Source organism: Micromys minutus (assembly GCF_963924665.1).
Source record: "Micromys minutus genome assembly, chromosome: 27".
Taxonomy (NCBI): Eukaryota; Metazoa; Chordata; class Mammalia; order Rodentia; family Muridae; genus Micromys; species Micromys minutus.
In genome coordinates, this window is record NC_137962.1 from 40,413,816 (window position 1) to 40,440,452 (window position 26,637).

Below are 26,637 nucleotides of genomic sequence, written 5' to 3' on the forward strand. Positions count from 1 at the left end.
AGCACGCTCCCTCCGGCCCTGGCGCGGCCCAAACTGAGCACCAGAGTCGGGACCTGGAGCCCAGCGCGCCGGAGCCGTCTGCTCCTGATTGGATGAGGTCAGCGTCAATCCTGGTCCTGTAACCTGGCTGTCCGTTGGGTTCCACCCCCCACGAGGCGTGGCTCCCGCCTAGGAAGCGCGGGTGGGAGGTGGGGTAGGCGGAGGTGGGGACAGATGGGGAGGATGTCCTCTGGCTTCCGATTCTTGTCTGTTTATAGGTCAAAAATCTGTCAGTTTAGGGCAGACTTCTGTTGGATTGGGCAGTGTTGGGGAGAGGCGGGGCTCCGCCAAGCTCCACCCTCGAGCGGTCGGCGGGCTGTAGACCCGCCCCTCCTCTGGAAGGGCGGGGCAGGGCGGGCGGGGAGCACCAGAGCTGGGTGCGGTGAGGCGCGCAGATCACCGTGGTTCCTGGGCAGGGCACGGAAGGCTCAAGAACCTGGTCTGTTGCAGCTCCAGTCTCGCGTTTGCCCCACTCCGCCGCGCCGCCCGAGCGCTCGAGAAAGTCCACTCGAAAGAACCAGCGCCTGTTCCCCGGGCAGACCCAGGTTCAGGTGAGCGAGCTCTGCCGGTATGTCCCGCCCCGGAGCTGCCGAGCGCGCGCGGGCGGCGACCAGACTCTAAGGCGTTTGTGGCCGGCGGCCCTGTGGTTCTCGGCCTCCGCGTGGCCGGTTTCGTCGTGGTCGGGTGCGATCGGACTCCGCATCCTCACCCGAGGGGTGATAGGCAGCGGGGCCCCTCAGGGTTAGGGAGCCGGGGGACGCAGTCCCTGTCCCTGCCGGACGCCTTCCTGGTCGGGGCACTTCCCAGTGCTTCCAGGCCTGCTCCTGTCGCCTCTGTGCTCCCGCCTCCCCGACGGCCGGCTTTGGCAAACTTTTTAACCCCTTCGAGGACGCTGCAGTTCCTGAGCCCCCGGCCGAGCTCGCCGGATGAGGTCGTGGGCTCGGGGCAGCGGCTCCTTTGTAAGTTTGGCAAAGGGAGGTAACGGGCAGGCTGGGACCGCTTGGCAGCTGTCAGGGCGTCCTCCTGAGTCAGGATCGGTCGGTCCCGCCGCAGACGTTGCGCTCGGCTCGGTTTCCGCCGCCGTCCGCTGCGGACTTCCTCAATTGTCCGTCAGCCATCGGGCCGGGAGGGGGCGGGGAGAGGTACTCCGGGTGCGTGGGAAAAGGGGACTCAGCTACCGCGGGGCTCAGGGAGCCGGAAAGACCCCCCCCTCCGTCTGACCTCATTCAACCTTGGATTTCTATTGCTCGAGGTTGGAAGGCCTGGGTCAGCCGGCAGCCGTCCCGCTGCCCGGGCAGGCGTGCACCTGATTCCACTGCACCTTGGGGCGCCACGCCTGGGCCAGTCCCCCGGAGCTGACCCTTAAGACCATCCGCATCTTTTCTGTTCGGTTAGAGGCGGAGTTTTGAAGACATCTCCCACTTCCTGGAGCGAGGGTCTTTACCCCATCCAGTTCTGGAGCCACACCTAGGGCAGGAACTGCATCCCTCTCCTCCGGGGCCCCATCTCTCTCAGACAACAGAGTCAGTACCCTCTCTAGGACTTGCTTGCGGGCTGTAGTGAAACTGAGGGCAGGGTGGGCCCGGGCGGCTGCCTGAAGCCCCACCCAGCGGTGCTAGGGAAAAGGTTCCCGGGAAGTTCCAGGTCTTGGATACCGGGAGGCTGCCTCTGCCGGGCTATGGAGAGGTCCACTGGCTTCTCAGTTCTCTGGGCTAGCAAGATTTCAAAGTGACTTCCGTGCTCCCTGTGGCAGCACATATACTACTAAAATTGGAACGATCCACAGATTAGCTTGGACCCTGTGTAAGGATGACATGCAAATTCGTTGAGTTCCATATTTTTAGCCAACACACACTGGCGTGTCTCAGCCATCTCTGGCCAAGTATCTCTTAACAGCAGCTCACTCTCAATCAGGACTAGGAGGTCTCTGCCTCCCAAGGGACTACCTCCTCTGCTGTATGCCAGTCTCGGTACCTCCATCTGGAACTCTGCAGCCACTAGGCAGCTCTGTGACCCTCCCCGAGTCCCCTCCCAAGCCTTGAACCAAGTGAAAGTTAAAAAAAATTTTTTTCTTTTGTCTTTTGAAACAGCAATAAATAAATAAATAAAAAGGTAACTTGTTCACAGAAACATTGTAGCCATTTATGACTCCACTGTCTAGAGTCCAGGCTGATAATGTCACCTGGAGGCCTACCTCCCTTTCTGTTAAAGAGGCAAGCTGCTTGAAGGCCAGTTTAGACAATCACTCAATATCAGTCAATTTATATACAAGGTTGTTCTGGGTGGGGGTGGGAGGAAGGGCCTATAGATGTGTAATTGAGCAAATATTTAACTGGCTTCTGCCAGGGATTTTGCCAGGTGGTGTGTGTGGGGGTGGGGTTGGGGTGGGTGTAAATTGAGTGGCCCCTGCTCACAGGCACTCAGGGGAGAGCTGAGGCAAATCAGTAGGTGACTAGTGTGAAGGGCAGACATCAGGAACCCCAGGAAAGTACTGTGAGGCTATCCTGTGAGAGCCAGAGCCTGCTGGCCTCATGAAGAGACGTGTCCTGGGGAAATCTGAAGGCATTAAAGGGCCCCAGTGGTAGACTTGAGATATACAAAGACAGCTTGTGCTGTATCCCAAACAAGCCACAGACAAAGGACTCAAGGAATTCCTAGGCTCAGGGGGCCACTGCTGTCCAAGGCAAGCAGGGGAAGCCACCGTGAGGAAGGAAGACATTTCAGGCTTGGCAAACCGAGGCAAGCATGTGGTGAAGGAAAGTGGGGAGTCATTTAGTGGATAATTGGGGAGTAGCTAAAAGCATCGAGGGATTGCTTTTTGGAGTTGGAGAACCAGTGTGCTTGCTGTGTGGGTGACACTCCAGACCTTTCTACACTTCAGCAGGTCCTGCCCAGGGAGGTGGGCAGAGCCAGGTTCCCCTCAAACTAGCATTAACAAGTTGTGTTGGGTGGGAGGCCTCGAAGGGAAGCTGAGAGTCAGGGACTCTCAGTGGGGCTGCTGCTCTGGAGGGCAGGAGACGGGAGGTGGAGGAGGAGGAGGAGGAGGAGAGAAAGGACTGGGTCCTGGTTTTCTTGGTTTTTATTTTATTATTTTTAAAACTTTTTGAACTTTTTAACTAAAGGGTTTGGAGATGAGGCAGCTTCTCTTGTGGAAGGAAGGCTGCAAGTTAACCACAGCCTGCCTTTTGCCTGGTTTTGCTCTAGAAAAAGCAAAACAAAGGTCTTTTAGCCCTTTAAAGGAAGAGAAGCACACGAAGAAATGCAGCATTGCCTGGTAGGGAATTGCTAGAAATGGGGTTGGCTGGAGTTTCCCTCACTTCCTCTTCTCACTAATCCTTCAATAAAGCATTTAAGACAGCCCCTACCAGCTTGACATCTTTATTTCAAAAGGAGAGGGATTTAGCTGTTGTTTTCCTTCTCTTGGAGGGGGAGAAAGCTAAAACCAGGAGGGGGAAAAAATCCTTGCCCTGACAGCTTCCTCTAAGCATCATGTTCCAAAAATATTTAGAATAACAAAATCTGTGTGTTCTCTTAATTAAACAAACATCTTAATTTACTGAGCATAAAACAGCATCTCGCTGCAAGGGCAGGAAGTGCATTTTCCTTTTGTGCTGCCCTACGGAGTCACTGCCTCTCAGCTTTAAGCCCTGGTGCTCTGAGACCCCGGGCCAGGTTCTCTGACAGCAGAACACTACCTTGGCTGCCCAGGCAACTGGCTCATAGAGTTCCTTTTTGTAAAAATTGAAAACAATTTTAAAATAAGCTCCTAATAAGGAAGTAAATAAAGACAGATGCTAACTTAAGGGAATTGGTTCTTCTTCCGCCATGTGGCCCTTGAGATGCAACTCAGACGTGGTGGCAAGGGTCTTTTAATCCACTGAGTTGGCTCCAGGATCCCATTTTTTTAAAAAGAATTATTTTATGTATATGAGTACACTGTAGCTGTCTTCAGACACACCAGAAGAGGACATCGGATCCCATTACAGATGGTTGTGAGCCACCATGTGGTTGCTGGGAATTGAACTCAGGACCTCTGGAAGAGCAGCCAGTGCTCTTAACCACTGAGCCATCTCTCCAGCCCCAGAATCCCATTTTTAAAGTTGGGAAGAGTGGGTCAGGGAAAGAACGTAAACTGGTGATAGGCAGAGTTATCTTAGCTCTCCCATCAGCTTTGTGACATTCCATACGTTATATAACTCTCCGAGCCTCAGTTTTCTGATCTGGACCGTGGGAATCAATCGGGCCTACTCTGCAGAGCTGGGGGCAGGAACCAGAGGTATAGACAGTGCAAAAGGCCTGATACACAGTGGCTGCCTACACTTTTATTATTTCAAACATAGATTTTTTTTTTTTTTTTTTTACCAGTCTTGCCTCCCTCGGTGACTCTGAGGGCGGAGGGTAGACTCTTGCCTTGGTTCCTAACTCTGCTTTTTCCACCTCTGACAAGGGGTGCATGTATCATGTGGTGGTTGTGATTGGCTGAGGGGGCTAAAATGGTGAAGACAGTGAGTGGCCTTAAGTCTCCTCTGCTGATGATTTTGGGTGCACTTGCTTATAGATGTGGGCTGAGTGACCTGCTGTGAGGCGCTGGCCTAGGCAGAGGTTGCTCATACTGGCTGTGGTTTTTTTCCCCTAAAACATGGTTTCACATGTTCTAGATGACAGGCAAGGGTAGTATGGGAAAAACAACCTGTGTGTCCGGAGACCTGGCTTCTAGTTGTGGTGCTGGTAGAAGGTAGGTTTGATTTTGTTATCGAGGACCACGTTCCTTGTAAGACAGTAGTAGTGTGTTTGCCTGTTGGCCCACAAAGGTGCCTGGGAAACTCTACAGTTAAGAGACTTCCTCCCTTCCAAACACCTCTGCTTCCCCACTTGAGTCCTTGTGGGAGATAGATATACGTGTACACACACACACACACACACACACACACACACACACACACACACACATATATATTATTTCTCATACCATTTTTTTGTAGAGAGAGAGAGAGTATGTGTGTGTGTGTGTGTGTGTGTGTGTGTGATAAGACCAGGTGCCAGAAAAAGCCAGAGAGGTGTGGGGTTTCTCCTTTCAGCTGGAATTACAGGCAGTTGTGAACCACGGGATGTGGGTACTAAGAACCGAACTCCGGTTCTCTGCCAACTCAGTACACACTCTTAACCACAGAGCCATTTCTTCAGTCCTGGGCGTACCTCTTTTTCCAAGGTAATCAGACAATGTCTGTTAAAGCATAGTCCCTTCTCACTTCGTTCTAGGAATTTGCCCCATAGATAAACTTGACAGCACAGAAGGAAATGTCTAAGGATAGCAGTCATTGTGGCATTGTCAGAGAAGACAGGAAACAAGGAGCTCACTGTCCATTAGAAAGGTTACCATAATCATGGCACAGCTGTACAGCGGAAATCCTCGCAGCCCTTAAAAGACAGTCTAATCTCTATGTGCTCACAGGACATGCTCTTCAGGGGGTCGAAAGAGCAGTTAGATATTACAGTGTACTCTGTTCCCATTCGTGGAAAACCTTTGCTTCCCTGCTCGTTTGTTGAGACAGGGCCTCACTGTCAGGTTCCCCTCTGATTTTTCCTCTCCTGACCATCTGAAAGCTGGGATTACAGGCCTGTGCCATCACAACTGGCTTAGGTGGGGGCTTACAAAGGGGCGGACTTGCTCTTCTGGCCCGGAACACTTGGGGTCCTGTTTTCCTCAGCCTGCTTCAATCTCACTAGAGTGACAGATATACTCGTAATGATCCCATCACCCACTGCAGCCTGGGAAATATGAGGGGTGATCACTTTTTTTTTTTTGCTTTGAGAAAAAGAAGCTTGCATGGATTTTTTGGTTGTTGAGATGAGGTGTCACTATGTGCTCTTGGCTGGTCAGGATCTCACTAAGTAGACCAGGCTGCCCTGAAATTCGTAAGAGATCTTCCTGCCTCTGCCTTTTGAGTGCTGGGATTAAAGGTATGACCCCTTTTCTTCCAACCTGGGGTCCTAGCATTCCAGAACAGCCCTTTCTGCTCTCTCAGTTATTGCTCAGACATCTGGTCTGTGGTTATTAATGCATCAGCAGTGGGAAGCTTAAGTTTTTGAGACCACATGACCAAAGAGGATGTGGTGACTGGGGTGGGGGGCACCCTGAACCTGGGTCTCCAGGGAGGGCCACTGTCAGCCTTGGACGGTGTGGATACTGGAGAGGTTGCCAGTCCTGCTCATTGTATACTGGGATCCCTTTCCCAGTGCAGCCCGGGGAAACACCTCCCGGAGTTCTGAGTAGGACCTGCTCCATGCCAGACATTATGGAAAGTAAGAGTAGTGTGAGTCACCCTCAGCACGGACCATGAGCCAGGCTCTAAAGTCAGCCTGCCACTACTTGGGCAGACGCTGGAAGATGCCTATGTGTTGTTTCCTCTGGGGCACAGGGGATCTGATGTGAGTCTCTTTAAAAAGGACTATAGGCAAGCTTGTGCTAGAATTAGTCAGGGTCCCTCTCTGACCAGTTCCCTAGGCCTGAGGTGATTCAGCACTGGGCAGGAGGCTGGAGAAGGAGGCTCCTGGCTGACCTTGGTTGAGGTCTCTCTGCTGTCTTTAGTTCCAAATGCCCAGGAACCCTCCTGTGTGGCTGAGGAGCTTGCCTTGCTCTCTGGAAAGAAGTTGATGGTGACTGGTAAGGCTTCCTGCAGGATACGTTGGGCTGCAGCCTATCTGCTGCCTAGAGGTATAGGTGACTGATCTTTTCCACCCCTCAAGTTACTTACTTGTAGCCACATTGATTCTGAAGTCCTTAAGTGGTGCTTTATGAGATGCTTTGCAGAAAGGGAAAAGGGGGCTCCCAGGGGAGGCCTCCCCAGTCCCCATGGGCCGGACACTTGTCTCCAAAATGTTTGTGTTGAGATAGCGTAGGCGAATTCCTTTCTTGTATAAGGTTGTCATGGACCAAGGAGACATTTGCAGTTTGGGAACTTGACCCTAGGTTTTCTAAAGTTCTTTCCCCCTGTCGTGCTGGGGAATCAAGCAGTCCCAAGGCTTAGGTGCTAGGCAACTACTTTGCCCATGAGCTCTTCCCAGAAGTATTCTCCAGTCTCTGAATATTGATTGTAATTTTAAATGGTGTCCTGATTAAAAGACAAAACATTGGCATTAATGCTGGGTATGGTGGCTCATACCTTTAATCCTAGCACGCAGAAAGCAGAGGCTGGCAAATCTGAGTTCAAGGCCAGCCTGGTATGCATAAAAGAAACCAAACCAAAATCCAAAAGCCCCTCTCTGTTGAATTTGCTCACAATTGTAGAGTATCTGAGCCAGGGGTCTTGGGTGTAGCATTTAAGGGAATGTTTTTTTTTCCTCCCCCATGTTGATGGGCACTTGCCCAGAACTCATGCTGAGAGTTGCTCTTGGCTTCACTCAGAGTCTACAGTGGCACCATCTTTCCTGGCTTTCATGGGTGTCCTTTAGCCTGCCCTCAAAAACCTTCTTTCCTCAACTACAACATCTACTTTGAGGTAGTAAGTTAAGGAATGGGGGAAGGGTGTGGTTTGTCTGAACTTCTTCTAGTTGGGTGGGACCCTTGGGCAAAAAAGTTTCCCAAAGCTAAAAAAAAATTAAAAAGAAAAAGAAAGAAATTAGTATCTCTTCTGGGGTAGTGTCAAGCAGAAGGGCGGGCCATCCAGAAAGCCAGTCTGAATTTCTAGTACCTTTGGCACAGAGTCTCAGGCTCGGTAACTTTTCTGCATTTTCAGTACAGAACGGTAGAAGGAACAAACCAGGCTTGCCACTTGCCTCCTGCCTCAGGTCCCCACATGCAAGCGTGGAGATGCCAGCTTTGAAGTAGTGCCATCTTCATCTTTGCCCCACTGCCCTCCCCCCATTTGTTGTCGGTAGGAAATGCCTGTTCAGGTTTTAAAGTGTTCCACAAAGCTGTTTCTCGGTGACAAGGTGTGGGCAGGACTCTAGGCTTGCTGTTGAGACTGCTGAGGCCAGCCCCTTGTGTATCCTTCCCCTCGTCCCGACACAGCCCAGCCTGTTACTCTGATCTGAGCTAGTTAAGCATTAAGAAAAAAGGCTTTACAAGGCAGCAGCGGCACCTTTGTGTAGAATGTGTTTCCTGTATTTTATGTGAAGTCACTGGGCTGGAGAAGGCAGCTTCCTGTGTGATAAACATGAAGAGCCAGACAGAGGAACACTCTGGATGACCTAACCTAACTAGGCCAGAAAGGGGGTGAGGGCTAGGCATCCTTGAGCTCACTGGACTGTGAGGCCTTTGTGGTCCCCCTACGCATAGGGCCTGACAGAGGCAGCATCGGTCCTTGCTGCTTGAACAGAAGTAAGGTCTCCATCATGCCTGTTTCTGAAGCCAGGGTTCCTGTTGCCGTGTAAAACACCGTGACCTAAAAGCAGCTTGGGATGAAAGTTATTCTTCTGACTTTTAAAATTAGGCTTATATATTTGTAGTACTTCGTAAAGGGAAGTCAGGGCAGGACCGTGGAGGTAGGAACTGGAGCAGAGGCCATGGAGGAGTGCTGCCTTCTATTGCTTTGCTCCTCATGGTTTTCTCTGCTTGCTCTTATACAGCCCAGGCCTACCAGCCCACGGTGGCATTACAGGAAGCTGGCTCCTCCCACCTTTATCATTAATTAAGGAAATACCCCCACAGGCTTGCCCACAGGACAGTTTGGGTTGGTGGCCATTTTCTCAGGCTGACATAAATCAGCCAGCACAGGAGGAAGTGGCTAGAACGGAGGAGCAGCCTAAGTCTTCGGGTGTCTTGAGGTGAGTCCTAGCTCGGCTAGGGACAATGGTTAGATTTGATTGACGCCTGCGTGCAACTGGCCGAGTGCTGATGAGTTCTTCTCTTGCCTCCAGGAAGTAGAAACTCATTCATTTTGCTGATGAGGTTGCCTTACAGAGGTTCAGAGTGGGGGTGGAGAGGGTGGGTCTGCTTCTGCTCCTGTGGCCTTCCAGACAACCTTCGTTGTGGGTTCTCATAGCCTTGCTTGCAAAGGGGGTGGACTGGTCCTCTCAGTTTTCCTCTTCACAGGCTGTGAGCTCACTAAAGAGTATCATTATCCCCATTGCTGCTGGGCACTCACCGAGGCCTCCTGTACCATGGTGTTTATTGCAGCTATTTTTCTCATGAGTATGGAGTTGGGGGATGGGGCAGGTGAGAGGACCATGGCTGCCAGCATGAATTCAAGCCCAGGGTGACTTTGCAGCTGTGGGACCCACTGGTGTCCCCTGGGGACCTTGCCAGAAGCCCACTGGTCTCTTAACAGGTGGGCTCTTGCCTATGCATTGTGTATTGTTCCTTCCTCCGTCTGTCCTGTCCAGCCCTAAGTTATTCAGTAACCACACCAGATAACATGGGTTTCCTGTGCACAAAGATGGACCCCAGGGCCAGGTGCTGGGAGAACAGACTTTTACAGGAAGTGTGGTTTCTGTTTGTAGGAGCCGATGGTCTCTAGCTCATACAGGAGAGCAGGCCTTGGGGGGTCTGAGAAGACCGCCTGGAGAGGTGGCACTTGAGCTGACTGCCGAATCAAAGCACAGGGCAGGACAGCATGTCCAGGGAGCAGGGTTGGGACTTTGCCCAGGCATTTCCCTTTGTTCAGGAGTGATTCAGATTGGTGAAGGTTCTGTGATTCACACTGACAGGTGAAAGGTTCCCTCTTTTGTAGGCCCTAGCTTTTTCAGAGCCCAGGTAGCTGCCTGTGGAGACCTGCTTTCCTTGAACCATTTTCTGGTAAGTAGAGTGCTGTGTTCCACTCCCACCCAGGTCCTTAACTACTGACTGGGTGCTGGGCAGCTGTCCTCTGGTTGGGCGGTCAGACATCGTGTTGTTCCCAGTCAGGGGACTTGAGGTGAGACGGTTCACGGAGAATTGGGAAACACCATTGCTACTGAAAACAGTGTCCTATTAAAGTTAAGAAGAAAAACTAGGAGCCTGTTGTTTGTAGCACAACATGTCGACAAAGCTAGCAAGAAGCATCACATCATTGAAGTTTCTGGGTTTCTTGCATCATTGAAGTTTCTTGGGTTTTAAGTACACACATGTATGTGAATGAAAGCAAGACTATGATGTGAGAGCACACACATACACACACACACACACACACACACACACACACACACCTGCATGCACTTTACCAGGTCCTAGGCAGAATGATACTGTGTACACTGAATTCTCACTCAGTGCTGTGATCTGAAGTTTCCTGTATTTCGACATTCTCCATACTGGGTATTTAATGACCATGTTATGGTCCACTGAGGGGAGGAACTATTATTTACCTTGTCAGAAAATACTGTGAATTTTATTGACTCTTAAAGTGTGTTCACTCAGTGAGTACATGTTGAGTATCTGTTGTGGGTCTTGTCCAGAGATGGTCGTACATCAAGATGTCAGGTCTGAGATCACTGGGGCTGCTCCCTGGGCTCAGGTCTAGTCCTAGGGACATGGTCACTGCCTTCTGGTGTTGTGGCCTGAGACATGGGGGTTTGCAGAGGAGATGGGGTTCCTGGGTACTCAGTCCAGTTCATCGGAAGCTGGTAAAACCTACTTTGTCATTCACGAGCTATCAGGAAGCTCAGCAACCCGAGCCAAGAGCTGGGAGATCTTTCCAGGCTCTGTGTAGCATCTTCCACCTGTTACCTCCCAGTGGTACTTGTCTTCTGTCTCCTGTGGGTACCAAAGAACTGGGTCAGGAAACCTATCTGGAAGAGGTGAGAGACCAAAAGTCTCCAAGGGCCTGGTTCACAGGGTAGTCACTGAGTAGGAAGGAGACTGCTGAGGGTAGGGAGAAGGGTAGGAGGGAGGGAGGAAGAGGGGTTAGGGTCCCTCCTAATGAGGGTGGGGAAGTCTGGGAACATCTAGATACCTTGCCAGGGACCCAGGACTCAGCTGAGGCCTTGCTGAGATGTTGTAAGTATTGTAGCAATAAGTTGCAACAGTTTGGCTTTGTTGTAAAAAGGAAGTTTCAGAATCCTTGTTGCAGCTTTTGAACTGATCTTTATCTGTAGTGGGGAAGTATTTGCTGGGTACTTGGGTACCAGGATGGTGGGGTCTCTACCTTCATCAGGAAAGGCAGGCATTGTGCTTTGCTCTCTCTGCCCGCTTCCCTCAGTTCCCACTCCAGTTCAAGGCTTTCTGAAATGTTCAGTCTTAGAGAGCAGGCGAGGTAACTTGTTGCTTGGGAAGGAGCCAGAAGCTTGTTGCCACCTGCCTCATGGGGAATGCAGTAGGAATCAGAAATGCTGATGGACTCAGGCTTTCCAGGCTTTGCATACCTTCTTGGGTCTCTTTCCACCAGGCAGTTAGTATTTCCATCAGCCCCAGGCCTCATGGTTCTCAGTCCCCTCTTACTCCCAGGTAACTCAAAGCAACACAATCCAAGGCTTAATCTAGCCTTCTCTTCACACCTGGGTTGAAGTTGGTACTAAAAAAAGTAATTGGGGAAGTCCAGCAGCTGGTGGATTATAATGTTCTCAGTTAAGACAGGATTGCGTTGGACTCCTGGATGTGGAATTGTGAATGGTTATGTGTCACCATGTGGGCGCTGGAAACTGAATCTGGATCTCTGCAAGAGCAGGAGGTGCTCTTGATGATTGGCCCATCTCTCCTATCCCTGTATCTTTATTCACTTCCTGTTTACACTGCTTTTCCAGCCCCCCCCCCATCTTCATTCACTTCCTGTTTGCACTGTGCTTGGTAATTGTAGGCCAAAGATTATCTTTCGAGTTTATACTATTTTACATTATTTACCAGCTGTCCCAGTACAGCCCAGACATTCTGGTGATCCTTTCAGGAGCTGCTGCCCCCCCCATCCCCCTTTTCCCCTTGACACAGGGTTTCACTACATAGACTTGTAGCTCTGGCTGGAATTCCTGATGTAGACCAGGGTGGCCTTGAATTCATAGAGATCCACTTGCTTCTGTCTCCCCAGTGCTGGGATCTTAGTCTGCTTTGATATCCATTTCTCATGCGTAAACAGGATACTTTAGGGGTTTTTAATTTATGGGTCATGACCCTTTGATATGTGACCCACCCTTTCACAGGGTCACATAGGAGATATCTTGCATATCAGACATTTATATTATGATTCATAACAGTAGGAAAATTACAGTTATGAAGTAGTGAAAATAATTTTATGTTTGGGAGATACCACAACATGAGGAACTGTATTAAAGGGTCACAGGGTTAGGAAGGTTGAGAACCCTGGGTATGTAAAAGTCTTAGGTGGGTATAAGAGGAGCTCAGTGAAATCCAGACTAGACTACATTTTGAAACTTTGTTTCAAACAAACCAAACCAAAACAACTATGCCCTTGCAGGGCTCAGATCTGATTCTTGGCTCTGTAGGATGGAGGTCCTCAGCTCAGTCTGTGAACTGCCGTCCAGGCAGCAGGTGGACTAGCCCTCACCTTAATCCTGCCTCAGCGTCCTCTTTCCACTTCAGATCAGCCCTTAATGGTCAGGCTGGCCCTTTGAGCGTCCAGGTTGTTCAGCTTTCCACCCAGTGCTGAGTATAGCCTCTCTCCAGATGAGCATCAGCAGAGCACTGAAGAGTAGGTCTGAACTGTGCAGGCTAAGAAGTAAGTCCCTGCGATTGGTCAGTGCTGAATGGCTATTCTCAAAGCTTCCTGGCTGAGTACTTAGCCTCTCCTGGAAGTGCTGGCTCCAGTCTGGCCTTGCTTCACCACCCTTGTGAAGTTTATTGCCCATGCTGGGCTGGGAAAACAGACCTTTATACCTGACTGTCAGACACACAGGTTTCATTTCAGCACCTCTCTTAGCTCTGGTGGCCTCGGGCAGGTGGCTGCATTTCCTTGGCTTCTGAGGCCTAATTACCATGAAATGTGTGTCTAGTACCTACGTAAGTAGAGAGGGGCTCTGGCTTCTGGCCCCATCCTTCTCTCTCACTTGTAAGCTCTTTGACCTTGGGTAAGTTATGGGACCACTGTGTCTCAGGGTTTTTTCCACTAATCTATGGACTGAGATAAAAAGCAATACCTCGGAGTTTTGCTGCTCAGTGAAACCTTTCCCTTGCATTTTATTTACACATACGTTGGTCAGCACAGCAGTAAGTTATTCCTTACATTTTTTCCTGATATTAAAAAAAAAAAAAAACCTGTTTTAGGTGCTGAAGAGATGATTCAGTTGGTAAAGTGTTTGCCTGAAGAACTGAGTTTGCATCTTGAATAAATGCATTAAAAAAAAGTTAGATATACTGGTGCCTGTCTGTAATTCCAGCCAGGGGAGGCAGAGACAGGAAGGTTCCTGGGGCCTATTTGGGGAACTGCAGGTTTGGTGACAAATTTCTGTTAAAAAAAAAGAAATGAGGAGCTAGAGAGATGGCTTAGTGGTTAAGAGCACGGGCTGCTCTTCCAGAGGTACTGAGTTTAATTCCCAGCAACCACATGGTGGCTCACAACCATCTGTAATGGGATCCAATGCCCTCTTCTGGTGTGTCTGAGGACAGCGACAGTGTACTCACATTAAACAAACAAACAGTCAAATATGGAAAACTAGAGAGACAATAAAGTGTTAATAAGAGCACCAACTGCTCCTCCTGAGGACTAGGGTTTAATTCCTAGCACCTACATACAGGGGTGCTAACAACTGTCTGTAACTCCAGTTCCTGAGGGGTCCAGAGCCCTTTTCTGGATTCTGTGGGTACTGTACAGAAGTGGTGCACAGTCATGCATGCCAGCAAACACACACACACACACACACACACACACACCCCACATACATACAAAAAGCTATTTTGTATGTGACTTTTTCATTATGACTATATGAAGCTTTAAGTCCCATCAGGCTATTGTGGCTGAAGTTTCCTACAAGGAAGGCTGTCAGGATTAGTGTTCTCATTTTATGGCAGGACATGTTGAGACTCCAAGAACCTAAAGAACCAGCCATAGGTAGATAGTGATAGAGATAAGACCCTCTGTTCCCAGGGCCTTTCCCACCTCGAATGCCACTGTTGTATGGGCAATGGTGCCCCCATGGCTTTTGGGTTCCAGAGGCCTACTGACTTCTTGGTACTGGGTATATAAGATCTTACCTCAGGTGAGTGTGGGTAGGCAGGTGTGTGGTAGGTTAGGAAGGAGCTGTAGTTTTAGTCTGCTCTCTTCAGAGAACCCAGCCTTTTTGCTTTTCTTTTCCAGCATGCTTGCTCCTGCTAGCTACCACCATTATGCTGTCCTCTGCCTGCCTTCTGCCCACAGCCTGCTGCCTGCACTGTTTCCCGTCCTTGTCAGGGTAAGGAGGAGGAAGTGAATGTTTAGCCAAGTGCTCAGGAGGAATGCCTCATTGTCTCACACTGTGGAGCATGTGGGGTCCCCTGTCCTATCAGTGCCCTGCTGCTCAAGGGAGCTGTCTCCTCCTCTCCTGCCAAGCCCTGGCCACAGGTGGTGAGTTCCTGGCTTCTGAAGATCCCCCCTGCTGCTCCTTAGCTGTGTGTCCTGGATGTGAGGATGGGAGGGGGATGCTCTCAGGTGGCAGGGCTCTGCTTTATCACACACTGCACTAGGAACATGTATCATGCACTAGGAACACTGTGAAAAGCACCTGAAGCTGCTTTGTTCGGGGGCCTCCCTCTTCCCTTGGAAAACCGGTCTTGGGTTTTAATTATCGTAGGTTGAAATGGCAGCCCCCTCTCCAGCCCACCCCTTTTCTTCTGGCTTTCAGACAAGAATGTGAAGAATGTGGTCCTCTGTTTTGGACCTGAGTAGAGAGGTCTGGGTGCTGGGGCCATCTGGGTGCCTAGGCCATCTGGACGCTGGGGTAGGACTTGAAGGCTCTCTTTGGTTTTACAGGCTGCTTTGTTGTGCCCAGACTGACAGGGACATTCCGGATCAGTTGTGGTTTGTTTCCAGTCATGACAATTTCAGGCTTATTGAATTCCTGTATATTCTGTGTGGCCCCTTTGAGATTCCCAGGAGTCTCACCTTAGAGGAATCAAGTTCAAAGGGATTGGGGGGAGGGTATGCGGTGCAGGAAGTGTCAGTACCGGGCCTGAGAATCAATTCTGCTGCTCGGGCTGTGGGATAAGGAGGCCAGAGTCGCCCTGGTGCTTTGTCTTCTTGATCTGTTGTCTGCAGTGGTCCTTACGGAAATGCTTCATGTGTCTGCTGCTGCCTTGGATCCTAGGAGGCAGTGAGCAGGAGGGTTGGATGCGGGACGCTGAAGCCCAGGATGAGACTGCAGGATGCAGACACCAGTAGCAAGCATGCACCAGCTGTCTCTTTTGTGAAGCAGAGCACCAGCAGAAGTTAGCTGATGGGACCGCCGTGTATGAGGGCAGCTGCTCCAGAGTATGAGCAGGGTGAAGTACTTAGAGGTGGGTTCTGTAAGGGGGATGCTCCTTGACACCCTCATCCAGACAGCAGAGACTATCCAGTGCTTTTGTCCAGGACAGCCTAACTCAGGGGCATCACCTTCTGCACTGATCCCAGCATCTTCAGGGATGTTTGCATGTGTACGTGTCTCTGAGCACAGATCTCTACACACACCATGGTATGCACATATCTCTGTGTGTACCCAGATCTCTGTGTCTCCGAACAGGTCTGTGTGTCTCCATGCCTGTACATGTTTGTGTGTGACCGGGTCTTTGTAAGTGCATGCCTATGTGTATATGTCTGTGAGTGTGTACATGAGTATGAGTGTGCAAGTGTGCAAGTAGGTCTTTGTGTGTACATGTCTTTGTATGTCTGTATCCAGGTCTGTGGGCATGTGTGTTTATGTATCTGTTCAGGTATATAGGTTTCTGTGTGTTCATATCTGTGTGTCTTCATTTTTTTGTGGGTATGTGTGTAGGTGTGCAAGTGTGTTCAGAGGTGAGAGAAAGCTATGGAAGTTGGCCTTTCCTCAGCCTGTGTGGATCCTGATGAGCAAACTCAAGAAGGTGCTAGGCTTAGTGATAGGCACTTTTCCCTGAGCCAACTCACTGGTTTGTATCTGTGTGTTTATGTATGTATTGCTACATGTGTATGGGGGTTGTGGGTATAGGGTTTGCTTCAGAGCAGGATGGCCAGGCCTGAATGTCCCTAGTATTGTGTTTTATAAAAAAGAAAGAGCCAGGATTTGTGTGTAAAAAAGGATGTATGGTGAGTTGGAAGGGAATGCCTCTGCGGGCCCGTGCTGAGACATCCTTTCCCCTTGAGGTACCAACTATACTTATATGATTAGTATAATACAGAATAGAGTTTATTTAGAGCATGGGGAAGGGAGCTGAGGAGGGAGTAGAGACAGGATGGGAGGGGTGGGGTGTGGGGGGCACTGGCCAGGAACACTTGGAGAGAGAGGGGAGGGGAATGTGAAGAAAAGGGACAGAGGGAAGAGTAGGAGAGTAAGAGAGTGAGAGAGTGTGTGTGTGGGCAAGCAGCCCTTTATATAGTGAGTCAGGCAGACCTGGCTATTGCCAGGTAACTGTGGGGCGGGGCCTAGAAGGAATGCTAACACTTAGTGCAGTGTCCTTGCTTTTTATGTACAAACTTGGCCAGCCTTGGTCACTTTGGAGTCTGATTGTGGTCCAAGCAAAGGAGCAATTCTGGTGAAGGACGTGGTGAAGTCATTCCTGCCAGCCAGACTCCCATTCAAGGGCAGCTGGAACCTGCGTGCCTTTCGATAAGAGTGCTGTGTAACCCACCCTAGGAATTGATATTTTTTTCCCCTTTATGTTTGAAGCAAATGAGGTCTGGTCTTGCTTCATGGCTCCTTCTTTGATTATCTTGAAGTAGGAGGCTCTGGAATGCAGCCTGACCACCTCACAGGAGGCTGTCAGATTTCCTGGAGCTGGAGTTACAGGCCATTGCCCTTATATGGGTGCTGAGAATTGAGCTCTGGTCCTCTGGAAGAATGATAAGCAAGCATCCTAACTAACCCTGAGCCATTTCTCCAGCCCCTGGTTGTTTGGTTTCTTTATGTAAATTACTTTGAGAATTATCACTAAGATATCAGGCTTAAATAGGTAATCGTTTATGTATTTCAGCCAGAATATCTGCTGATATACCCCTGTCACCATTAATATTCTATGCCATAGCAACCTTTCAAAATAATGTTACATTTCTCTATTACCAGTTTTTGCTGAATGAAAGCCAGTTGAGACCTTTGTTTTCTGTAATGATACATAATATATTATTAAAAAAAGAAAGAAAGAAAGAAAGAAAAGGTCTTGGGATGGACTTGGCATTATTACTTAAGATCTAGGGCTACAGGTATATGCTCCATGCCTTGTCTGCTGCCTTCTTGTTTCTAGAAGAATGCTCCAGAAGGCAAGTCAGATACCTCGGAGCTTCCTGAGTCTCTTGTTTAAGAGTGAGGAGCCATGATTTTGCAGGATCATACCAGGAGAAGGAAGGAATATGGTGAACTACATGTGTCCAGCAAGCATCAGGGTTTGCTTTGCTGTCACTGTCTTCTGGCCTGCTAGAGCTTGAAGGTGGGACTTGGTCCAGCCGGTGGCTTGACCAGTGTTCAGCTCCTCTGCCCAGTGACGTTTGAGTCAGGTGGATGTTTTCAAACTGTCAGCTCAGACTTAGGGTAGATCTTGAAATTATTTTTAATAGGCGGTATGGGTGTTTCTAGAAATAAAGTCCATTCCATTTAAAAAAAATATATATATATATATATAAGCACACAACATCCGGTGAGCATTTCTTGAAGTTGATTGGTGTCTGTCCAAAAAAGTTTGGAAATGTGTGTCTGTCTGTCCGTGTGTGGAAATGTGTGTCTGACTGTCTGTCCATCTGTCTGTCTGTCCGTGTGTGGCTCTGTGTGTCCATGTCTGTGTGTTTGTCCTTCTGTGGTTTGAGATGAAAAATAAAAGCCAGAACTCCTTGGATGAGGTCCTCTGGGGTGGGTGTGGGGGCTGTGTGGTTCCTTCCTACAGGTCTGAGCTGATCTGATCCTGGAGACCAGTCTGGAAGCCAGCCCTTTGCAAGGCCAAATTCTGACTAGAGCTCTTGACGACAATTTGGGAAAGAACTGCGTTCTTGGAAGGGATAAATCATATTGAGTTGGGTTAGGCAGGGTGTGACTTCAAGCCCCCCGCCCCCCACATATGCAGCACCAATGACTGACTCATTGTGAGTTCAGCCATGACAGACTCATTACAGAGCAGGAGACACTGTAGGGGGAAGAGCTGATTGTCTGGGGTGCCACCAAGCTCTGCCTGCCCCCAGGACCTTGTATTTTCAGCAGTGGTTCTAGAGTTAGGCCAGACCTGCTAGTCTTCCTTACTTTCTCCAGTCACCACAGGGGTTCGGGGATTGCCTGAGGCCTGCCTGAGCTATCTTGCTGAGTCTGATTTCTCCGAAGACCTACTATGCCCTTCCCTTTCAGGAGTGGTGTTCATGGTCAGAGTTGACTCTGGTACTGGCTGGATCAGTTAAGGGAATGACACTTGTGCTTTAGAAACAAAGATTAGTGTGTCGCACATCTGGCCAGGAGGTGGAGGTGCTGTGGTGACAGGATCCTGGTCCAGGATCTGTCAGGATCTGGACCTGTGCTTGCACACGTAGTCACTGATGTCTGGGCAGTGAGGTGTGGCAGCTAGTGTGCTGTGAGTGTGCAAGGCAGATCTCAGGGCTTGCTGGCCAGCCAGTCTAGGCAGATGTCAGCTCTGGGTTCAGTGAGTCTCAAAAAAAGAGAGGTAGTGAGTGCTGGAGAAAGACCAGACACCAGCCTGCATAGACTCTGTCTTCCCCCAACCCCCTCACGTCTACAACAGAGAGCAAGGGAGAGAGGATAGGAGATAGGTATTTTATTGGACTCCATCCCTGGAATTCTGATATTTAGGTCAGTTCAGGTCAGGCATTATCTAACACCCACCTGTGCTGGGCAGCAAGGACCTTGGTGACCAGAGTACCTAGCCCAGCAGACCTAGAAGAACGAGGCTATTTAGGGAAGTGGTTCTATAATTCAGCTTAAAATTTTAGGGGCTGGAGATTTGGCTCTGATAATTTGCCTGGTGTGTAAAGGCTCTGAGTTAGAGATTTCAGCACCACCCCCAAATCTAAAAAAGACAAAAAACCCAATATTTTTAAAATTTATTTAACTGTCAGTAGAGAAAATCTGTTGCTTAAGATCTGGTGGGTTTGAGATCCATTGGCCTTCCAGAGCCATCAGTCTGTCATTTGCTTATTTATGGACCGGTCCTTGCCGTGAAACTTGCCGTGGAGACCCGGTTAGCCTCATTCACAGATCTGCCTGCCTCTGCCTTCTGAAGGGTGGCTGTTGAAGGCCTGAGCCTGAGCCACTACCAGGCCCAGGCCTCCTTTCCGGCCCTGGGTTGCGCTACTCAGCAGTGTGACGTGGACTCGGAGACAGGCATTCTGCATTTTCCCAGAGACAGTGCCATATAATTAAAATTTTCGAGTATGGTTATTTTTCTGTGATGGTTTTCAGCAATCCATGCTCATATGCTTGAGGGGAGAAAAACCCTCTCTCAGCAGAACTGAAGGGAAGAAAGGAGCCTCACTGTTTGCAGGGCTCCAAGTTGCCCTCATGCATGTGTGGGCAGCACCAGCAAACTGGGAGAAACTGTGAGAGCACACCACTGGTGTACACGTGAGAACAGCTCCACCGGGAGACAGCAACCCAGAAGTGTTCTGTCAACTTATCAAACCTGAGGGGGAGGGGAAGGGACTAGCAGAAGGCATAAGGGGAGAGGCAGACTGCCCGGATCTGGTTGAGGAATCTCTTCCTGGAATAACTTGCTTGCTTGCAGCTCCTGAATGGCTGAGTGAAAGCTCATTACGTGCAGGTGAGGCTGCTGTGTGATCTCACTGTGCAAATATTGAACCAATTAAAAGTCAAGCCAGAGGCCAGTGTAAAGGACTTATCTGCAGCCCCAGCCCCAGCCCCGCCTGTTACCTGTCTGGCCTTAGCTCTGGGCCAAGACTACCTAACCTGTTGTTGAAGGCCTCGCCCCCATCTCCTCCTCCTTTTCTCTGCCCCTTCTCCCCCCTTTTCTCCTGTCCTTTCCTTATCTCTCTTCCTCCATCCCTTTGTCCTGGAGACTTTAGTACTAAGGTCCTAGGTGCTAGGATCCCAGAAGACACATGGAGTGTTTTGAAAAGTTCAGGTCCTTCCCACAGCACTGACCTGGGGACCCTGGGTTGTAAGGAGGGTCAGAGGAAAGGATTCTGCACCTCAGAAAATTAAGCAGAGTGGCGAGGCTCTAGGACAGGACTGAGCTGGGCCGTGGTGACAGGGAATAAGCTACACCACAGCATTAGCATGGGGGAGGCTATGAGGGAAGAGAGCTGGGGAGCTGGCACTGGGAAAGGCACTGTGGAAAGACTGGCAAAGGCCTTGGATGATGGGTTGGGCTCCAGCCTGTGTGGGCAGTTTGTCCTCAGGGTGGACCGCTGCATTGTTGGGAGTGGCTCAGATCACTTTCTACCCAGACTGATTTATTCATTCATTCACTTAAAAATGGTTTGCATGGAGAAGACTCGTGTCTGTCCTGTAGTTCTTGTGACATGTGCTACATAGGGTCCCTGACACTCTGCAAACATACATAGAGCCCTGGGAGCTGGGGTGGGGGTCAGAAGGTAAAATCTGGCAGCTTTTATCTTATTCTCCTAGTTTTTTTTAACCGTACCCTGCCTTAACTCCCATGCCTTCCTAAACCCGGAACTGGATCCCACAAGTCCTCTGCCCTGTCTACACTGGGAATTGAATCCCTTGAATCCCCCACTTTGTCTATACAGGGAGCTGATTCCTGAGACTCCTGCTTTGTCTGCCCTGGAGCTGAATCCTCTCTGAGTCCCTACTCTGACTATACTGGTCCAGGACTTTCCAACTGCTGACTTCCCATATGTGGCTACCCACCCCCTCAGCGAACTGTAGGGTGAACTCTAAAATACAGAGCTGATGATGTCATTTCCCCTCCCTCACTGTCCCTAGAATAAAGTCCACATTCCTAAAAGGCTGATAAGATCCTGCTTAGACAGGCGTTGGTGATGCCCGCAGTCCCTTGTAAATTCACTGCCACATTTACTCATAGGAGGGAATCTATACATGAAATTCTCATGCCTCAATTTTTTTTAATTGGCAAAATAAAACTTGTTTGTATTTACCATGTACATTTAAAAATATGTGCTGGTGTCCTTTGCTGGGCATAGGGCATTGTGAAAATGACCACAGGCCACATGTGGGTTTAGAAAGAAGGCAGCCAGGCAGGCTTTGGGCCGAATTCCTCTGGGCCTTTCTCTGTTCTCCTTATCTGCTGAGCATCAGCTTGGGCCCGGGCTGGAAAACTGCTAATACAAACAGGTCCTAGCTTCTTCTGTAAGCAAACAACATTCCAGAGGGGTGTGCGTGTGGCTCCTGGTGCTCTGGCGCTCTGGCAGCTTCTAACTCCACCCCTCACAACCTGAGGTCAGTGGCTGCCTTACAGAGGCTACTGAGAAGCTGGCCTGGAGGCCGAGTGGCCCCTTTGCGGACCCTCCCTGTAAATAGCCATTGTCCTAGGTGTCTGTGCCAGGCTCCTTGTGTGCTTTGAGCTTAACAGCAGCCCCAGAGACATCTTGCACGTGTGAAAGCTGAGGCCCAGGGTTAGGTAACAAACAGGTGGTCAGTGCCAGGCCAGGCTCAGGTCCAGCTCTCCTGGCCCAGCCCTTGTGCACAGTTCGTGCGCACATCCTGTCAGCGTTTCCCAGATCAGCTTGGAGCAGTCCTTCCCCCCCCCCAACCCCCCACAGGATCTTCCTGAGTGCCAAACCTAATCGGATGGATGACTTAGGCAGGCTTCCTTCTGCCTGCATCACAGCTAAGCAGGAGGCTGTGGTAGTGTACACTTCCTCTGGGGGGAGCAGAACCTGCAGTCACAGGGACCCTTCCTAGGGTGGATGGGGAGTCATTCTCGGAGCGGGACAAAGAAATGTGAGATATTGCATCTCTGGGAGCATGAACTGCAGCTCCTTTAACAGCTGTCACACCCCAGTCTGAAGTGTTACTAGCTCTCAGGTGGTAAGAGTTGGGAGCGGCATACGATAATGGTAGAATTCATTCAGTTTTGCAATTCCTGGTCTTTTCCAAGACTTGACTCCAAGTTGATGGCCAGGATTGATGGCTGCAGCCCTTTGTCAGAACCTTATGGCACCCAAAGGCGCGACACAGGCTCTGCTTGTCACATCCTTTCTGGTATATTGGCCTGGTAGGTCCAACTTTGTCTTGGTATATTGGGGTGCCAGAAAGTTCTAGAAAACAGTTTAGTCCTATGCAAAGCCTTTAGGGATGATTACATTGTCTGCACCCCATTTTTTCTTTGCAGATCGAGGCCTCAATTATGCTTCCCCTTTGTTTTGAGTGTATGACATCCATGAATGATGTAGTTTTCCTGCAGATGAGCTAGTCATGTTTCTCACTCCTCGGTTCTCTGTATCTCCCTCCTCTCTTCTGTACTCTGAGCCTTGGCAAAACTTAGGTGATTTCCCAGCCAATTCTCATTCATTCATTCACTCACTCACTCACTCCCTCATTCATTTAGAACTTTAGCTGAGTGCCTGTCCTGGGCCATGCATTGTACTAAACATTGGAACTGAGAAGGCCAAGACCAATTCCTGCCCTAAGTAATTAGTTTTCCCCTGTTAGTGTGGTGGAAGTGAGCCCAGGGCACAGAAGGAAGGACCATCAAACAGGTCATCTTCTTGCTGTATGAGATCTGAGGGCTTCCTGATGCAGAGAGGACACAGTCTCTTGGCATCCTGCTCAGACTGGCCCATGTATATGGAGTTGTCATGAAGAGCTGGGGAGGAGAGTGGAGGGAGAGGCAGGGCAGCTTTCACAAGCTGAGATCATTAGGCTTGTTCTGAGTAGGGTGTGGGTTATCAAATTTGTTTGAACAGACCTACCCAGTAATGTCCATAAAACTGGAGAGCATGTAAATATCAGTGTGAGCTGGGGAGTCCTAAGCTGGGAAGGAGGCTTGGGGTAACTGGATGCACAGGGCATGGGGGATGGAGGGCTTGTTCGTCCACTGGGGGGAAGTTTACAGTGACTGACTTGATCCAGAAAAGGGCATGGGGGGTGGAGAGCTCAGGCAGGGTGCTCCTCCAGGTGGAGGTAGCTCATTGGAAGGTGCTTAGATGAACTGGAGTATGGAGAAGGGAAATCCTCCTCTGGGGTCTGAGTACCCAGGGAGGAAGCCATGGGCTTCCTGATGCCAATCCTGATCAGCCTGCAGTATTCCTAACTAAATAGTATTTGCTTGGAGTTCTCCAGACAGGATGAGCTGGCACTGAGCTGGAGCAACTCTGGCCCTCCCCACGCCCCCGACACCCCCGACACCCCCCCACCCCCCGTTGGCACCCATTTTCTGTTGCTTACCTGGACTGTTGGCCGCTGCTGACTGAACTTTGTTTATGGATCACTGAGCTGCTATGTTGGAAGTTCTGCACACCGCCTCCTATTGTAATATTAGGATATTTATACTATTTACTTATTTTCAGGGATTGAACCTGAGGACATGCCCTCTGTCACATTCAAAAGTGCAGACAATCAGGTGAATTCCTTAAAGTGCAGCCTCTTGTAAAGGACAGTCCTATCTTGGTGACAGTGCCATCCATACTCTAATTGCATCGAGTCATTGCATCCTAGAATCATGTGAGCCCCAAAATGTTACTTTCTTTCAACACGGGGTCTTGGTGTGTTGAACCTGGGCTGGCTTCAGACCTCTGAGCCCTCTAACTAAGATTATAGGCATAGGCTAGCACATATGGCTCCTGGCAGATAATTGTAGTAACCCCTATGCAGACCTGAAAAGTGTTATTTTGATTTTTTGGAGAAGGGTCTCTATGTAGCCCCAGCTGGCCTAGAACTTGCTATGTAGATCAGGTTATCTTTCGGTCCATAAAGATCTGCCTGCCTCTGCCTTCTCTTGTTGGGATTAAAGACATGTTTCGCCATGCCCAGCTCTGTGAAGTGTGTCTCTTTCCAACCCTTGTGCTGGGGATTGAGCATAGGATCTCCAACATGCTAGGCAAGTGCATTCCAGTCTGTGCCAGCCAGACTCCTGTGTCACAAAGGAGATTGATTGGTCAGGCACCTCAGAGCCAGGGAGATCTTCTCTGACTTCTGGGACACTTTTGGTTGTTACACTAGGGACAGGATGCTATTAGTATCTAGTTGGCAGAGGCCAGGAGTGCTCCTAAAGGTTTGAACAATGCACAGGTCAGGTCAGCCCTGCCAAGCATGACTTAGCTCTAGAAAGTACTAGAAAACTACTGCCCTAACCAAGCATACCATTTGTGTTTATGAATCACTGCTGTGTTAGCCCCGCCCCCAGCCTGAGCCACCTTTTCCCCTATTGCATCCGCAGTGAGAGTTCTTTCTACCCAGCTTCAAGGGCTTCACAGCCTTGGTGCTTGCCTCTGGGCTCCCAGGAGTCCTTGGTTCTGCTGCTTCTGCCTGCCCTGAGCCTGTTGGTTGACACGGCTTTCCCTCCTCAGTGAGTGTTCCATGGTGTGTGTGCCTTGAGCATCTGCGGAATTAAACAACCTGCGCATAGAGAAAGCAGCCTGCGGTGGGATGGGGGCTGAGGCGTGGCAAGCAGACCCCTCAGTCACCAAGTCTGTCCAGTGGACACCTGCTGACACTGACCAAAATGAAAGAAAACTGCTTTCTGTCTGCTCTGTCTGCCCTCCTTTGTCCACATCCACTCCTCGGAGCTGTGTGTGCAGCCTGTCCCGGGTCTCTCTGCAGTTCCTGGGTTTTAACCCAGGAACTTTCGCACCTTTGCGGTGACTTTTTAGTGTGTAGATCTTCAAATATGTATTTGTTGATTGGATAAGGGAAGAGGTGAAGCTCATGGCTTTGAAGGTTGTTACAGCAGTTACTTTTATAGAACCGGTGGCATTAATGGTGGGGTTTGGGCTTGATTATTTCATTGACCTCAAAACTAGTGGCTGTGAAAAGAGGGAGGGTGGGTGGGTGCGCTCACTCTTGTTCTCAGGAGCTGGGGATGCAGAGGGGCCTTTCACCCACTTGTGATTAAGCTGGACGTAATCACACTTGGCTTCCGGTGTGTGCCATTCAGCTGTGAGTCCTTGTGCTCACCTGAGAGAAATCCTTTATAAAAGGAAAGACCGATTTGGCTTTGGCTTGCAGGGGTTCCTGTCTGCCTCCTGCTGTTGACACAGAGCTTAGCTCCTTGCCTCATGGTAGTGAGGGGCACAGAGATACCAAAGAGCGGCCTGGGACACCCCCTCATGATCCTCAGTCACTGGGCTCCACCTCTCAAAATGACTACCATCTCCCAATGAAGACATCTAATTGTGAGTCTGCTGAAGGGACCGTGATCCAGCACTTCCCCAGAGTCCCACCTCTGACAGGGACCATGCCATCAGCACCTGAGCCTTTCTGAGGGACATCAGTGTTCAAACCATATAACACAGAATCTGAGTTGAGGGTGCCAGGGTCAGGACTGGAATCTCAGGCTTTGGCCGTAGGTGACTGCGGAGCCCCACTACACTTGAGCTCCAGCAGTTCCATTTCCAATCAGAAGCCCTGTGCAAGCCACGGCAGGGAGCCAGGCCCACAGCTTTGAGGAGACATCCTCATGTCTGCCTCACCAGGGGCTTCTCTATTTGTTTCCTTCCCATAGTCCGTGACTTTGGGGGACAGTGGAAGTGACACAGTGCTCGGAGGCCCCACAGTCCTAAGTTAACCTGGATTTTGAGTCTTGAAGGAGTCTCATCTCTCTCACCGGTAAAGGGGATGTGATGAAATACTCCTTATGCAGCGGTGCCAGCATGGGGTGGAAGTGAGTATGTTAATTAGCAAGTATGGAGAGCGCAGGCCTTAGGTGAGTGTGACATCCCGAGGGGAGCCAGCCTGGAAAATCTGGCCTTGGAGGACGACGGCAGACCCTTCCTGGTTGTCTAGGAATGGAAAAGCTCACAGCCTCTCCAGCGTCATTCTTTACTGGGCCAGCAGCTTGCTTTCTGAATAAACAGACAGATAAGTAAAAAGAGAAGCAAGAAGGGGGCAGGGAGACAGCCTCGTGGATGCCTCGGGGTGGGTGGGAAGATGGGAGTGAGGGGATTGCATTCTGGGTTGAAAGAAGAGGTTTTTGGTCAACCTCTTTGCTTTCAGTTCCATCATTTCCTGAGAGTCCTAATTTAGCTTCTGGTGTATCCTGCTCGATTATGGCCTAAAAAGGCAACAGCTTGGGTTTCTGGAGTTGGATGGGTACCGGCAGGAAGCTGTTGGGGAAGGGCAGCCCAACCCGACCAGTCTTCAGTGGGCCAGAGGCGGCTCTGTTCCTTACTTAACTCCTCAAGTGCTGCTTGCTAGCCACTGAGGGTGTCCCTGTGAGTGCCAGGGCAGGCCGAGTTGGCACAGTCACGCTCCAGCATACACATACTCCTGCCCTAACAGCAGCAGTCCGCTCAGACATGCTCCCACGCATCTCTACTGCACTGAGCCTCACTGCAAGGGGGCCTACAGGGAAGCTAAACCCCTCAAAGTGTACTGAAAAACTATCTAGGAGCTAGCCCAGTGGTAGACTGCTTGCCTAGCACGAACAAAGCCCTGGTTCAGTTCAGTTCAGTTCTTAGTATTGAAAATAACAACAAAAGCTAAAACCAAACTAAATCC

The 26,637-nt window shown here is 50.0% G+C and overlaps 1 protein-coding gene across 1 annotated transcript in view; it reads left to right on the top strand.

Moving 5' to 3' along the window:
• The first annotated feature begins 417 nt into the window (after positions 1-417).
• The window catches only part of MYH9 (myosin heavy chain 9), a 78,706-nt gene continuing 52,486 nt past the window's right edge, over positions 418-26,637 (top strand). Inside the window, exon 1 of the mRNA XM_080939143.1 lies at positions 418-590. The gene's annotated coding sequence lies outside the window, so the exon portion shown is untranslated. The remainder of the gene's footprint in view (positions 591-26,637) is intronic.